This window comes from Catharus ustulatus, chromosome 3 (genome assembly GCF_009819885.2).
Source record: "Catharus ustulatus isolate bCatUst1 chromosome 3, bCatUst1.pri.v2, whole genome shotgun sequence".
Classification (NCBI taxonomy): Eukaryota; Metazoa; Chordata; class Aves; order Passeriformes; family Turdidae; genus Catharus; species Catharus ustulatus.
This window is the reverse complement of record NC_046223.1, coordinates 75,022,553-75,040,492: the sequence shown is the minus strand read 5'-3', so window position 1 is coordinate 75,040,492 and position 17,940 is coordinate 75,022,553. Positions and strand designations below refer to the sequence as shown.

General features: G+C 34.0%; 1 long non-coding RNA gene across 1 annotated transcript; it reads left to right on the top strand.

Annotated features, from left to right (window-relative positions):
- The first annotated feature begins 1,350 nt into the window (after positions 1 to 1,350).
- On the top strand, positions 1,351 to 17,311 carry LOC116993282. The gene is made up of 4 exons (XR_004417252.1): positions 1,351 to 1,443; positions 8,563 to 8,724; positions 15,790 to 15,846; positions 17,142 to 17,311. It is a non-coding gene; the product is annotated as an uncharacterized LOC116993282 (long non-coding RNA).
- Positions 17,312 to 17,940: the final 629 nt, after the last annotated feature.

Genomic DNA, 17,940 nt, shown 5'->3' with positions numbered 1-17,940 from the left:
TCAAGCAATTAACTATTTTTTAATTTTTTTTTTTCTGATAGACAAATTTTCATCACAAAAAGCCAAAAAATGTTCAACAAATAGCATTTTTCTGTCTCCCGTCATCTCTCTGTTGTAAAGCAGAAGGCATAGAAAACTTACCTACATAAGGAGTTTAATGAGAACATGTTTGATACAAGAATATTTAAAAAAAAAAAAGTCATGCAATAGAAATAGATTTCTTTCCATTAAAAAGAGAAGGTCTTGAAAAAACATCAGTATGCTAAAAGATTAGTTTCACTTTTTGTTTACAATGTAGTAAATCAGTCAATGGTCAAAGTGTTCATGGATTTCATATGTTTTGGAAATAGAAAAGAGAGAGCTCCATTAGATGCTGGGAAGTATTTTTCTATTCACTGAAAACTGAAGTAATGGTGATGCATTGTTAACCTGTTAACCTTACCCTGATTTAATGGTATCTGAAATAATGCTAAGATGATAAGCAGAGTCAAGTAGTTCTACAGTGCTCCTCTGAGTGCCACATTCTGTGTCTTGAATATTTTCTTTTTTGCCTGAGAGTGAAACAATACAGAGAGCGGTTTGTTTTGTTTAAATCTTCTGGTAATAGAATAACAGCAAGAGTAAATGGCAATTAAGAAACTGATACTAAAAAATCTTCTGAAGAAATAACATATTTCTTATATTGAAAGTAAAACTCATTTCATTATGAAAGGGACAGGGACTAGCATTAATTGGATTAAGCACCCACTGGACATTAAATAAGGCCATTTCTAAGTGCAGTAATTTCACGAATACAAGCTGCACGGAGTATAAGCCGCATTTCCGGTGTGTCGGCAACGTTGATGTCTTTGTCAATAAAAAAGCTGCACCCAAATATTAGCCGCACTTTCGATCGCGGTGAACTGTCAAAGTTGTCATTTAGTAACACAATCGCGGGATCACCGGGGCTTACTGGCTTACTGCCGACCTCGGAAACATTATTTTCAAGTGAAAAAAGACACAGACCGTAGCTGTGGCAGCACCCTTTATTTACAAGCTGAAAAAGACACGAACAATAGCGTGGTCATTTTGCGAGCATTCCCAACCGATCCGCGTTGCCTTTAAACAGCAGCTCAGCCGCGTGGGTGAGTGCCCCCCCCCACCCCTCTCCTTGCGAGCCGAGCGCCTCCCCCACCCCTCTTCGTGCGAGCCCAGCCAGCCGCACAGCCGCACAAGACTGAAAACACTTAAAAAAGTACAGAGAAATATCACACACTTTTATCAAACTGCCGAGGTAACTTGCCAAGGTAACTCAATGAGGGAACTCACCCCGATAACACCCCCTGCCCCTCAGTCATCCACAGGCAGGCAAGAAGCTGTTCTCTGATTGGTTCATCGTTGGAACACCGGGAAACCATGGATTTCAAACCGTTTTGGCTCGGAGCAGGACCGGCATGGTACCAGGTAAGGGCAGATATCACATTTTTGTTAATAAATTAGCCGCCCCGGAATACTAGCCACACTTCCGGGTTTCCACCAAAATTTTGGTCAAAACGGTGTGGCTTGTATTCGTGAAATTACTGTAGTTTTCTTTATGTTGTTTTGCAAGAGACAAGATAATATGCCATAATAACATCTGAACATTTTCTTTAATCAATCCTTAATGTTATCTGAAAGTTGTTGTGGTCAGAAACATCTGGCATCCTTAAACGTGTTTTGCATCATCAAGATATTTCTGACAGAGCTTTAAGATATTCACTGCTCTTAAAATTCATGAAACAGATAATAATTGTCAAGACCCTGTGGACAGAAACATTTTCTGCTTTGACAAGTACCTCTATGTTATTCAGTGCTGAATGATGTGTTCAAATGCCGCTGTCATTTTTGCTAGCAATATGCATCATTCTCCTCTGTAATCAATATCTTCAATGGCTGATGACTAGCAGGGGACCAGAAGCGTAAGAACATTTAGCTACTTGTCTTGCGATATATTGTCATTTAACTTCATCTTAGAAACTGCCTTCAGATGTCATTGAACAAAAGTAAGATGATACGGGCCAGTACCTTGAAATTAATCTCTTTTTTCATGTTGGTATTACTTTTATCTTGATGGCAGTCAACTCATATTTTCAATGCAACTAAAGAACAGTCAATACCCATGTAACTAGCCCTTTAAGAATTCTCTTTTGCTTTCAGATATAAATAGATAGATAGATAGATAGACAGATGTAGTGCTCTATCAATTAATTTATTTTTACACAAAGAAGAATACATAAACTGATATTTTTCATGTATCTGCTAAATAATATTAGGAAACTTCAGCTTATCATACACATATTTTAAGAAAACAGTACTTCACTTTGTGTAATTATTGCACATCTACCAATATTATTCCTTTCACCCATTGTCAAATATATTGCACTTAAAATATATAATTCCCCCAAACCACAGAGGTATGGTGTTCTGATGTCATTTAAATGATATTTTCCATTAGGATTTCAAATTACATTACTGACATTTTAGGAAGTGATAATACTTTCCATAATTTTTGTAGCATGACTAGTGTTATTTCCTCAGCCTACTTACTACTTTGTTGCTTTTCCTTAGCCAGTACTGGTTCACTTTTTTTGTAATAATATTGCCCTAGTAACAATATTATTTTTTCCAATCCTCCTCTTTTTCCCCTCTCTAAAGCCATTTCATCACCATTTCACCTATATGGTCCTTATTTGTTTTTCCTAAATGTGTAAGTACTTTTTTACCTCCATTAAACTGCTGTTCATTTAGGTTGACTTCCTTTCCTCCATATGATTGTTAAGTCCTTCCTTTACCTTCTGTACTTTGATACTTGCTTGGTAAAACTTTTAAGAGGGGCTTCAGGTACTTCAATTCCCTGAGGAGGAGCAAAGAAGAACCCAACAATGGTCTCAGGTGGTCGAACCACAATCTTTTATCTGTAAATTTTAGAGCATTGAGGTGCAACAAGGTACTTGGCAAATTTTGGAGCAACAATAGATCAAAATAAAGCATTTCTCAAAGCATTGGCTTAACAAATTCTAGCCCTTTTTGCAGAACTCGTCCTGCCGGCATGCCCATCCAACACACACACTTACTTCAGCTGTTTTGAGCCAGTAATAATTTTCTCCAGTGTCTCACAACAGCTCATTGTTATCAAGAAATTAAGAGCAATGAACTTAGAGTCACTATCTCGCAACTTATGACAACATGAATGGCACCAGTCCATCTAGACCATACATAATTTTAAAGCTCTCATATTTCACAGAATATTTCAGTTTTCCCCAGCAATTTCATTTTTCAAGAAAATTTTAGATACTCTGTATCCTCAGAGAACTCTTGTTTCAGGTTTTGTGATATGCACTTTACATTGATTATAATTTATTCTATGCTAGTCTTTTTAAGTGACATTGACATTAAGCTATAGTACACCACTATTTAGATATTCTTTGCTAAATCACATATTTTCCCTACCTGAATCAGCCTGTTTGCTCTTCCTGAATATTTTTGTAGAGCATTACTTCTGTGTCTGTTTAATTAAATTTCTGTAGTACAGCAACATTTATTAAAAATATATTTTAGGAAGCCACATATCTTCTCATTCAGCTTTTTTATAAGTTCCACATACAAGTTAACAAAACCTGATGATTTTAATTTTTTTATCTCCTATACATTCCCATTAGAATATTACATTCCTTTATTACAGGAAAATAAAATGCTTCATGATTTTTATATTAAATATTCCTGTTTCCTTCAAAATATATAAATTATTTCTTGAAAATTTCTAGCTCTTCTAATTTTTATATTTTCCTAATAATTGTATAAAATATTGCCTTGTCTCTCTTATTTCAAGACTATATTATTTCTGAGATTTCTTGTGCTTCTAAAATAATTTATAAACTTCTAGTTTTGTAGTTTTCTAATTCTTCATTTTCCTGGATGCCTGCAGACCTTGATAATTGTCTCCATTCGGTAACTCGGTTGAAGTTTATTTACCTTTTTCTGTTGTCCTAGGTCCTAACGCTATTGCTAACATTCTAGTGATTCATCTAAGCCCATGAAGATATTCAGTCATGCTAGATGTCTTGGACCAAGTAAAAGATCAAATATTTGTCATAATTAACCTCTTATTGTGCAATCTGAGCTAAAAGAGGGAGGTTATTTTATACAAATGCATGTTGCATTTATCTGTATTATGAATTTATGCAAATGCATTATCTATTTATCTAGATAAAAAATATAAAATATTCAGAGGTTATAAACACTTACCACTGCATACACTTTGATTGTGAAAAGAGCTAATGAAAATGAGGAGATATAATTCTAAAGTGAGATCAAATGCATATTCAATGTATTTGCAGCTTGTGATGCATTTGATGCATGACAAATATATTTATTTAATTTTCTGCTTTTTCTTTTACCTTTCCATTACTTTTCCTTTTTAGTTCTTTGTTTTCTTTATCTGCATCAATGCATCTATCACCCTAAGCAGCAAAAGGTGTAATATTTATCCTTTTCTGTATATACCTTATATATTTACATTTTTCTATTTTAATTTAAAATAAATTAAATAGATCTTTATTAAAAATTAGGGATTCTGTAATTAAATAATATCTGAAAGAAAAATCATAAAAGTGAGAAAAAAAACAGTAGATGAGATTGCAATGTATTCAGAGGGGAAATGGAGACTGAAAGAAGTTGATGGGAAAAAATGCCATTTAATATATAAGGATCATACATTATTTTTTCATATTTTATTTTTAATTAAATTAAAAAAAAATATTTTAAAATTGAATAGACTAAAAAATTTAAGATGTTTTCCTGTCTAAAATGCACTTACATGCTTGTCCATGTAATATTGTTCAAGTCACTGGAACAAATCAAAACAAAAACCCATCTAAAAATTTATACTGATATATATATAAATGCTAAACTCTGCACAACAACCTCATCTGTCTTAATGAGTCCTTTTCATTATCGTGCTTTCAAAAGATGGGCTACATTACCTATTACCCAATCCATTTCCGACCTTTACATCTAAATGTTTCCATTTCCAATGCAATATATTACCTCAACATACAGTTTAATTAGTTACAGTATCCATCATGGTCCAAGTTTAAGGTTATTTGTGTAATGAAGCATTTATTTCTATTTCTATAACCAGAACATAATTTCTACATTAATTAGAGCTGTATGTATTTTTTTTCCTGATTTCCTGATTTTAAGACATTTCCATAACATTTAAAAGAGCATGGCATTTATTCAATATGGTATAATATAGTTTGCTCCAGAAAAATATCTACCTGCAAAACCAATAATCAAGAATTTTTTCAGCAAGATGATGAAGTAGATAAAATTAAACTGCCAGTGGAAACTTTGAATAGATATTCCTATTAAAATGGTTAAAACAAATGGTTTTTTTTGTTTTTTCTTTTCAATGCTATAAGTAAGATTTCCATTTGTGGATGAGCATGCAGCCATAACTTGTTCCTATATGGCTTTCCTAAAGGCAAAACTTTACTATTTAGTAAATTTACTGGGATTGGCTTGGATTAAGACACCGTTCTTCATAGAAGCCCAAAAATTTCTGTATTTTGTATTTCTGGCTAAATTGGTGTTGATAGCATGATTTGTTTCATATTTTGCTGAATTATTCTTGCACAACATCAAGTCTTTTACTTTCTCTCCTTCCTAGCCAAAAAATAAGTTGGCAAGGGGGTGAGACTTTTGGACAGCCGGCTGTAACTGAACAAAGGGATGTTCCTGGACTTACAATATTGTGTTCTGCAATGAAAACTCAAGGGAGGGAAAGGAGAAAGTATCCAAATTTTTGATTATGGCATTTCCCTTCCCAAGCAATTGAAAAAATGATGTCTAGTGGTCTACTGGTTCTGAAAAATTTAGATATTGCCTAGTATTATCACCTATTAATAGGAAGAATTAGTAGGTATAAAATATTTTGTTGTACTTTCGTAAAAGTTTGCTCCTGTAAAGGACAGATTTGTCAGAACTATCACGAGTTTACCTTTTACTTTGTAGTCATATCAATGAAATCACTCCATTTTCTTCACCCAGTTCACCTGTGGCTCCTCTGAAACTTCTCAGTGACACTCACTATAATGGAGTGAGTGGAGAAAAAGAGATAAACTGGTGAGATCTCAGGTTTGAAGCCTGTGCTTCAGCAGGCCAGCAGAGAACAAAAAGAACAGAAGATTTAAAGCTGTAGGTGTTAAATCTCTCTTCATTACGTGGCCCCCACACTGAGAAAGGAAAGGACCTACCCTGCCTGTCTATTTGGTTATGGTCTATTAATTAAGTGTGCTAATTAATTGTTAGCAGCTAAGTATTTGGCATTAATAATCAAGGTTCTTAATTTCATTATTTATATTCTGTTTTTTCATGGGTTTAAATTCCAAGAGCTTTCCAGTTCTGATGAAAAGGATGCATTTAGTCGTGGGAGTTGGATGGCAAAATCTCTGTGGCTTTACACTGCATCACACAGAAACATAAATATCAACTTACAAAAGCCCATAAGGATGAAAACCTATGTTGGTCTGAATTGGAAATATGTTAGAGTTCACTGCAAAGATGGTTTTGGTAGCAATTCAATGTTTGGCCTGAGAATTTTAAGTAAACCCAGATAAGATCCCTCTTGCTTCCTCTACTTCATTTATTCTGTGAAGTAAAACAAAATCATATGTTAATTGGAAACATTAAAAGGGGAAGTCATTTGGACTAACTCAGTCCAGTTAAGTATCCTATTTTTAAGGCTGTGCAACCTGTAGCTAGATTTTCTTGTGCCACAAAAAGCTGACACACTGAACTGTGGATCACTTAAAAACCTGTCTTCAGACATATCCAAAATGACATTGTGCAGCTTTAAATAACTTAAAGGAGTTGTTTACACATCTGATCTTTGGCAGGAGACAAACCCATCTAGGCTATAAGGTGCTGATTAACATAAATAAGAGGCTCCAGGAGTGTGGGAGCTTTATCCCTAATTTAGACCATTTTAATTAATACCACAATGAAATTCTTCCACACATAAGTATTTTGCATTCCAGATTGTAATTAACACATTGCTGAAATCTTGGGGGGGGGGGAAAGTAAAAAACAAACAAATAAATAAAAAAACCAAACCAAACAACTACATGAAATAGAAAATAAGTAGTTTAAAGAAGAAGCGAGTAATTCATAACAGTTAGTAAAACTGACACAACTCAAAAATAAACCTGTAATCTGCATAATTTAAAGGAAATATGCCTTTTTGGTAGCCTCCTGCACAGTTTGCATTTACTTTATTCACTTATGATGTATCCTTTTGATGCCAATTTTTTAAGTCTATGGAAAAAATCTTTACAGAACCACTTCACAAGAAGAAAAAACAGATGCCTATTCATCTTTATTTATTTAACCAAGTCTAAAACATGATTGAGTAAACTTTATTTAATGAAGGTAGAGGATCTGTCCGTCACCTTAGGAGCCCATAACGGATAATCCTATTATCTGAATGAAAAGCTAGTCTTGTCCATCTCAGCTTTTATAGAGAAAGTAGCTTAGAACCTCCAATGAAGTAAAAGGTCATTTTGGAGCCAACAGTATTATCATTCTGGATGGCTATGGAGTAAAGCATCATTATGGTTTTCTTTGGTTTGATTTGGTTTGGGTTTTTTTTTTTTTGTTTTGCCTTGGTTTGAGGGTTTTGTTGTTGTTGTTGTTGTCTTTTTAATTTAAAGCATTCATTTTTTCAATAGTCTCAGAGTAATTCTGATAATTATTGAATTTAGGGCAGCATTTTTGACATGCCCTTGGTGAAAAAGAAAAATCTTTCAAGGATCTAAAGGGGTGACAACTATGAAATGAGAATTGGATACACAAAATAGGCATTATGCTATAGAGCTGCTAAAATAAAGTAAAAACCCAAAACAAGCAAAAAATTAAAAACCAAAAAGAAAATCAGTGCACTTGTCTGAATATTTGTTATCTTTCTTTCCACCTGCATAAAATACTCAGAAATCCAATGCACTACAGCTTAGGATTCCATTTGAAGTTGTCACAATAGGATGAAAAAATTGAGCTTTGTATGATCATAATATACATGTTCCTTCAACTTGGGAATGCTCTTATTTATTTCACTGGTGAATTGTTTCATAATCATACTCCTCTAATGTAGTAACTATTAGACAATAAAAATAGTAATAGAGGTGACAGCAGGTTTTAAGTTTTTTATTTATTTTGGTGCATTTTTATTTGCTTAGTTAGTTTTCCTAGTGCTGGTGGAAAATATTGTGGATTCAGCAAAGTAAATTGTTCCTATTATACATATTTGTTAAAACACCAAGAACATTTCATCCCTAGGCCTATAACTTTATTGATCATTGTCTGCTGTTGCTTTAGAAATAACAAATAATGAAGATAATACCCATTGCATGTTTAAGCTTTAGTGTTTATGAACCTTCAAGATGTGTTGGATTGCAATCAATGAAGATAACATTTCAGTTAAAGATGTAGGATTTCTTTTGTATTCTTAAAAACATATGAATGGATCTTATTTTTTTCCTTGGTTAGAAAGACTTCCATTTGGCAGCTGTGTGTTCTGCAGCATATATGGCTTAGTGGAGTCATTGAAACATTGTCAGTCAGATGTTTTTCCAAGGCCATCAGTAGGACGTGGTTGTGAAAGACTGGTGGAAGATCAGAGGGCTCTACTCCACATGCTGACACATTGAGGTGAGTTTATCACATCTAGGTGTGTACAGTGTTTAAACTGCACAGGGTTTAAGGAGACAGACACCTACATTTTTGTACTGATGTGTCTGAATTTGTTCTAAATACTTACACTGCCTTTATAGGTAGTGGATTTAAATGACGCATTTAAAGGAATCCAGAGACTGACTCGGCTAAAGCAATTACTTGCCCGCACATGAGGACCTAGTCTCCCTAAGAAACCCAGGCCATTTATAAAGGAATTACAAATATCAAAGGCAAGAGGTATCTGAAACTTGCTCCAGTAGGAGACTGAGGCAAATATGGCAACACAAATAGCACTAAATGCCTATTTTCACACATCTGAATTTCTCAGTAAAGGGATTCAGTGCCCTGAGCACTGGGTACATCTAAGTTTGGCCTCCAGCTATCAATCCACAAAACAATGATCTCCTGTTTATATTTTGTCATACCAGCCAGCAGACAATTTAGGGTAATTCAAAGGGCACTAAACACCTGTGTATACAATACTGGTACTTTCCACTAATTATCTTATTTAAGGACAGCAAAGTTGTTTTGTAGGCTCCATCAATGTCATCTACTCAATCATTATTGAGTATAATAGAAGCTTAGACACCCATCTCATTTTCAGACACTTATATTATAGATGGCTAGTTGGTTATCTGAACACACAGTTGAATCTTGCCCGAAGTCTCTTAGAAGGGATTATCATGTAAATGCTTGCAGAGGTGATTGGCAGCTCTGAGGACTACAGAGAATCACAGATCCAGAGAATCACAGATCAGAATCATAGATTGTTTAGGGTTGGAAGAGACCTCTGAGGATCATTTAATCTAACCCCCAGTACAGATCCTTGTGAAATGAAATGACTCACATGGTTCATCAACCTAAGGGTGTTTCTCAAACACAAAATATCGTAGAAACAGAATGATACAGCAAGAGATTTACACAGAAACTTGATTTGTTTGAAAAGTCCGTATATGTCCACTCTACTAAATCAAATTCTGGTTTTACTGTTTAACAGTGCATATGCTTGTAGACAGGCATATGAACTCTTAATATGATTTTACTGTGTCTTAGGTGATATATCCAATAGGTTTCCTGCTTGGATCATTAAAATAAGTCATTTTTTCCTAGATAGTGTGTTGGAAAGAGATTAGGATAGGAAGCAATGGGATTTTGAATGGATAAATTAGATCTAGTGTGATTGTCACTTGGACTGTGCCATAAGTAAGCACAGTACTTCCTTCACACACCTTATGAAAAATAAACTATGTATCTAGTAAAACACAGAAGTCTCTTGCACATTGGAAAAAAAGGGAGAACAAGAATTTTAATTAATTAATCTTTAATAGGGGAAAACCACATATTTATGAGAAGGTTTTGTGGCTTTTTCTATTTTCCCAGTGAATTTCAAAATTATGCAGTCAGTATGTTTACTGAAAAACAGCTATACAAGACAATTCTATTTAAATGTCTTCAAAAGGATTAATTTATTATTTTGTATCAAGAGCTTAACTATTTTTTTCTAGTAGGTACTTTTTCTTCCAAGTAGCAATGGCATCAACATAGTCTGCATCATGCATCATGCTCCTTTTTTTAAAAATCTGCCTCTTTTTGAATTATTATAATTCAGTATATGAAGCAGTGTGACATAAAAGTCTTCTGTAAATGGAACATTGAAAAGTACATATAAGAATATGTAGTCTCAGTCCCAAGAGTATGAGCAAATTGATCCATGGCAGAAATTACTAGAGATGAGTTGCATCTGACTAGCAGCAATTTAGGAAAAAGGCATGATATATGAAGTTGAATTGTATGTTTCTCATTTAATCTGATAAAGGATTAAAGGAAAACTTTTAATTGTATCATAAAAAATTAATTTTTTAACTCTGTAGATACTTTCAAGCAGCTTGCAGAACTTGAGGTATTGATATTACATGTTTTGCAACTACAAAAAACCCTCTCATTTTCAAACGTTAATCTTTCAATATTTGTATACAAATGTAACACTTAATTGGATTTTTTAAGTATGTGTTATCCTGTAAAGCTTTTTATTGCTTTCATATGTCATAAGTTGGCTTAAAATTAATAAAATATCTCTTCCTGAGTTTAATTGGCTAAATGCAATAACTCTCAAATAGACCAACATCTGAAGATATATTGTTCACCCATTTTCTTAAAAGCAGGAAGAGATGCTGTGTTTTTGAAATTCATGTACTTGAACAAATGTTTTTTAGTAAATCTTTGTGTCTAAAATTTCTTATGTCATTATATAGTTCATTTTTTAATTTTTAACAGTGAACAGTTATAAATTTATTTTAACAATCTACTTTTAAGTTATGTTTCTAAAGGATATATTATGATTTCTAAAGGAAATTTATACTAAAAGTTACAGTCATTACTTCACAGATGAAAAAAAAAAAAAGCATTAAGGACACTCTAGTTCATCACTATTAAGATATTCTTAATATCCGTGACACTCTTATAAGTGCCTTTGACATTCAGACCCCACAGGAAAAAATACATCCATTGCTGCAAATCAATCTTTTTCTCTACTAGAAATACTTCACAAAAGATTACACCATGCTGTTAGATTGCACAGAAACTTATCCATACAGCGAAGTGCCAGGAACTCTCAAACACACAGGCTTGGTGTGCAGCTTAGAGTGCCAGCAAAATGTCAGCTCTCAAGTTGTGTCAGGAGACTGTCTGAACAGAGCTCTAAAGACAAGAATATTTTAGTTTAAAATTAAAAAACTTAGTCTGGCTCGCCAACAAATGTGAATGAAGAGACATTCCTTCAAAATAATCTGGGAGGAACAGATTTCTCCATCCTCTCTGCCCTCTTGTAAAGATGAATCTTAGGAGCAACAAAAGAGTTATGACATAGCATGATAAAATGAAAAGAACTGTTCTGATGAGCCAAATAAAAATTTAAAGGTTTGTGAGAGAATTAAACTGAATGCAATTTAAGGTGTCAGAGAAACCTTTACAGTGTTTTCTAGATATAAACTGGTGCATGACTTGAAGAGAGTCTGCGTCAGAGCTCTGCAATTGGCTACCTTAAAGTCTTCTATAATAAGTGGAATCAGGAAGAGATTGAGGTTCTCAGAAGAGGTTGTCAAATAATGCCTTGGTGAGCAGACAAATAAAAGAATATGAATCATATACATACAACTCATACACAAAGTTTGAACCTGAATATTTAATTTTGGAAGAGCAGGTTATAATTTCATTTTGCTGAGTTTATTGCATGAATGGATTTTTTTTCCCTTTTCTTTTTCTTTTTTTCTTTTTTTTTTTTTTTTTTTTTTCCCTCTAGAAATCAAATATTCCAGATCCGGAAAAAAAGTATTCACATGTGGTTTGTTTTGTTTTGTTTTGTGTTTTTTTCCCACCTATCCATGTGTCTGCTCAGTATGATTCACTGAAATTAAGTACACAGCAAGGATATTAGGTAGCTGAACAGTAGGATGTTTTGAATAGAAGGAATTTTCTAATCTGTGTATGAATGCTTTATAAATTCTGAAAATGTACTGTTCTGATTAACTGAATCGTCTCACCTGGAATAGTTAAATACTGTCATTTTAGTTTATTTTGTTCAGATACCAGGTAGATTAAAAAATCAGATTCTAAAGGGATAACTACAAGAGAAGAGTTTAATTTTCCGCAAATTTCCTCTGTATAAACTGAAGTGAACATGAAGAGGACGTGAAAACTGATTGTCTATTCACCTGCAGCAAAACTTTTCTTTGTCACATAGTGATATTAATAATCAATGATTATAGTTAAGTTTCAGCATCAAAAGCATTCATGAGCCTGGAATTGCCAAATTCTCCCAGTTGTTCTTGCTTGTCACATTAAACTTCAGATAACTTTTCTCTCAGAGACTTTTAACAGCACTTAAACCTCCCCTAAGAAGCAAGGATTTCTCACTGTAGTTCAACGAAAAAGCTTTTTTTCTGGCATAAAAAATAGCGAATGGGATTTTAGATGTAGATCTGGAATCACAGATTTCCCATGTACACATCCATTTCTTTTACAGAAAGAAGAAAGGCTCCTAGGTCCTATATCATTTACAAACAATTTAGGAACATCATTCAGAAGCTGTTAGACTGCCACTTAGGAAGTGTGGAAGTACAGAAGTCATATCTTTGTTACCAAAATGAGTGTAAGTGTTAGGGTCCCTGAAGTAGCCAAAGAAAGGACTAGTATGTTTGGTTTACATTACTTTTACTTCCAGGTTAGAGAAAGCATGGATTTATTTTGGTGATCCTTCTGTAGTCCTCAGTGGAAGGGTTGCTAGTTCAAAGGCCACCACACAGATTGGTCAGCCTTGGCACAGGGACAGTGTACACAGCCAGAGAGAGCAGCAGGGGCACTGTAAGTCAGCAGTGGTGTGCCTTCTGCAGAGATGTATAGAGATGTTAATGCACAGCGCTGTGCCTTCAACCAGCCTGTACTGCAAACCTCTCATTTTCTTGAACAATAAAATACACAAAACTTACAAAGAAATATAAATACAATAAAAAATATTGTCCCCGGTCCAAATACTTTTTATTCCTTATGAGCATACGTTTGCTTTTAGTAGCATACTTTTAAACTAGGGACCTGCCAGGAGTTGAGTAAAGAGTACCATAGTTTCATGACCATAAGGTGCACCAGACTATAAGGCACACCCCCCGGGAGTCGGCAAAATTCGCAACATTGTAGATCACATAAGATCATATAAGGCGCACCGGACTATAAGGCGCACTTTTTTTTTGCAGTGAGGCTCCACCCCCAGCTACCCCTGTGTGGTGGCTGGACAAGGCCCCGCCTCCACCTGGCAGCCATTGGCCCCCGGGCCCACCTCCACCTGGCTGCTGTGGCACTGCCGGCTCCCCCCATGGCTCACGGCTCACACTTCCGGGCTGGCAAATGTCGCAACTTTGTACATCATATAAGGTGCACCGGACTATAAGGCGCACTTCCAGGTTCGGGGGAAAATTTTAGTCAAAAGGGTACGCCTTATAGTAATGAAATTACTGTAACTAGAATATAAATAAAAGGCCTTTTTGGAATTGAAAAAAAAAAAGAAGAGAGAGAGAGACAGACTTAAATATGAATGTTAACCATTTCTTAAGGTTTCTGAAATATAGTGTACTGGTTCTGAAAATCTTTGTAGTCCCCTTGAGCATCTCCATTATAAAGTAATGGGTAAATTTGCTTTACCACTCCCAAGGGCATGTTTTCTTAAGATGATCTGCTAATACTAAAAAAAAAATCAGAATAGTACATAAAAGGGAAGAAAAATATCTCATTTTATATAAACACAAACTTCGTAACATTTCAGAACTGGATAGATTAATGATCTGTATAGTTACATCATAAACTTTTTTTCTCTGAGGTTTTTCACAGAAGGCATGCTTTTTATAAAAACCTACATTTATTATTTTCGTATTTTGGTAATTTTTTTTTTTTTTTACATGTTTTGGCCTTTTTTTAATTCATAAAATACCACTATTATTCTGAGCACTGTATATGTTAAAATATTTATAAGATCACAAATAAGCATTAATATTGTTTTAAAACAATAGTATTCAAAATTTAAAACCATCCGTAATGCATTTTCTTAATACTAAGTAATTTTTAACTTTCTACTTGCTTATCTGCTCTTTACACTGTTTTATACTTCTGACTGTATAAAACCAATTTTTTCATATGTGGGATCCTTTATGGTTCTAATACATTCTGGGCATATGTTTAGACATCAATAGACCATTTTACCCTTGAAATATGAAATATCAATATGACACTGGTTTTCTAATGTGTCTAATAAGACACATTAGTATTCTTCTTCTGTATATAGCTTATAAAATCTTAACATTCATATCATTCTAGTATTCATATCCAAACTCTTGAAATGGACTTGATAGATAAGGCTTAGTAAGACAAAAGAGGAGATTTGTTTGTGCAAAGATTATGTTAAACGTGCTGGAAGCAGTAGTGAAATCTCAGGAGGAGAAATAAAAAGCAAGCAGGCGATCTGTGCTCCTCTCATCTCCCTGCAATTCCTAGTGGTTAAATGTAAGAAGATTATGAAACAACACTCAGACACAATTGAAAAGCATCCTAATGAAAACAAATTTGCCATGTTTGATGGCTTATATACATCATCATTTTTTGACAGCAACATAATGTGGAAAGGCAATTTAATGAAATAAGAAGATTTCACTTTCTAAGCAAATTGTTTGGGATAGTCTTCTTACAAAGAAAGAAAAATTGAAATGACATTGGAATAACCCAATTCCGATACTCCTAAGAGGCAGAAAGGCATTGATGGAAATGACACTGTTCTTTTGATGGTTATTTAATTTCTCAGGAAAATTTCAGAAGACCAAGTAGTTTGAATGGATTGGTCAATATACGGTATCTGTGGGCACTGTCATGACACCCTAATTTAAGCAAAAGTGATTAACACATACATCAGACATTTGAGGCAGAAAGCTGGATAAATCATGTCCAATCTATCACTATGCCAAAAAAGCCTTAACTAGCTTAAGTTGCAGAAAATTATTCATGATGTGTTGAACTTCCTAATGTATAGCTTTATTACTAGTAACAGTACTGATTCTCAAAAATACATTACAGATCATCACTTTTAAAATACTAATATATATATATTAGATACTTCTTTCTGCAGTCTGTAATCTTATGCTTGACTATTCATCACATATTCTCTGTCCCTTAAAGGAAATGTTTTCCCCTGAACTTGTAAACCCTTCCTTCCTTTTATCAATGGTAATCTTATGGTTAAATTTGAATTCTTTATTCTGAATATATTACTAAACCAGATAAATCCCTTGTTTAATTTATTGTTCAGTTATCTTGTGTGTGAAGTATCTTTCACACCCTTTTAGGCTAAAATTAGGACCACTGTCACAGACTTCCACTAAAGTTCCACAAAATTTTGACTGGTGTACTGCAGTCTCTCCAAGTATGTACATTCTCCAACAGAATAACTGAAAGAAGATATACTTCTCTTAGTAATGTCGTATCCGAATTGTTTTTTTGTATCTACAGAATAAATGAAATCTAATAATTAGGAGAGAATGAGCAACACTCATATCTGGCACATATGTAAGTATGGTTCAACTATAAAGTTGTAGGATTATTACTTCTTTAATACAATTAGAAGTGTTTGGTGAGGGGCAGGGGGAAATGAATACAGGACTTACTAGGGGTAAAATAAAACATTCTGAAGTTTTTTGAAGTTTATTTAACTTGGACTGAATTAGTAAAAAAAACCTGCTAAATAAGAATAAAATATATTATACTTGTACACAAATAATCTGGGTTGAATGCCTACTTTTTGTCCCTCTGTCCTGTTTTGGAGGAATTTAGTATGCACTGTTGACACAAGTAATTTCTTTTATTGGAGCTGGCTTTTAGTCAGAATTTCATCAGAAATCTATCCCAATGATGAGAGACAGTTAAAAGTCTTCTCTTTTCTACTTCATTGCAAAAACAGGTAGAGGTGACTGCCAAACACCTACTTTTAATGCTTGGTCTGATGGATGAGCAGCTGAAGGATCATGACAACTGGTTTTTAATTTGTGGTTCACAATCTAGTGCTCATGAGCCTGACGGAGTGTTAAGAAATGTCATACCCTGATGCATAGCAGGAGGTAGGACGTGCTTAAGCAAGTGAAGTTCACTGCTCTCTGACCTGACACCACAGAAAGTAGAAATGAAGTAACAATGTCCTGCAAATGAAACTAATTCTTAGCCCTAGATGCAGAAGTTCAGCCATTACTATTGCTAGGAAGAGCAGCAACTGAGGAACTTTGACTCTTGACCAAAGACTACCTCCTGTCACAAGACAATGTTTCTCAGAGCCAAAAAGCTGATTTGATGAGACTTGAACCCCAAGAGCTGAGATGGAGACCTTAACAATAAAAGATTAGGAGAGCAACTATGAAAAGGAGGATGTTAGACTGAAATTAAGGAAAAAACTTTTCATCATGAGGAGTGACTAACACAAGAATGGGTTTCCCAAAGAGGCTATGCAGTTTCTGTCCTTGCTGATTAGCAAGGTTTGACTAGACACAAATCTAATCAGCCTGGTTAGGTCTCAGAATTGACCCTCATTTGAACAGGGAGCTGTCTTAGAAATATCCTGAGGTCCCTTCCTCTCTAAATTATTTTATGAAGACAAGTCTTTTTTATGTCTCAGTCTGTTTCCTCTTCTACATTAACAGTTGAATTTTCACTAATTCTTCCAATTATTTAAAAATAATATTAATATTAGCAATTATTTTATATAAAACAGAATATTTTAAATTTGTGTCGCTTTTTATTCCCTTCTAAATATTAACAATAGGCTTAAGCATGTACATAAACTTAGTTAATATGTTTCTTGTGTTTCCTTCCAGATAACGAATGAAGATGTTAAAAACTGACTCAACACGTTGCTTTGCTTGCGCTCAACAGAAGTAATGAAAAATTACCTCTTTGTAAGACTAACTCACTGTGCTAATTCCTTACAATAATTGGCACCAGTGTTGCTATAACTCATTATTAGTTGCATATCAATTAGCTTGAATATGACTGAGAAATTTATATTAATGTTAACCTAATGCTCAATTTACATTTCCAGCTGGTTTTAATTATTTGAAAAATCACCAAAAAAAATTAAAACCTGCAATCAGTGAGGTTTCACCTTTACACAGAATTTTCTGGTAATTTAATAAACAAAAGCAGATATAAATATGAAGAATTATTCCTCGGGCTTTGCTTTTTTAATTACCTTCCTACTGCTTAAATTGAAGAAGTTGAGGGTATATATGTTTATTAAGCTCCAAGAAAATACATCCACTTCCCAAAACCCCAGACCACAAAACCCACCCCCCGCCAAAAAAAAAAACCAAAAACAAAAAACCAAAACCTCAACCAAACCTAAAAGAAACAAATAAACAAACAAACAAACAAAAAAACCCAAACAAAAAACCAAGCTAATAATAATAATAATAATAATAATAATAATAATAATAATAATAATAATAATAATAATAATAATAATAATAATTAATAATAATAATAATAATTTTAAGACCCCAAACTTCCAGTTTCTTTCCTCTTTGACAAGTATTTTGCCTGACAGGAATTTTGGAAGACACAAAACAAGATATGTCTTCTGGACTTCCCAAAAAAACTCGCCACCTTAGCCCTATT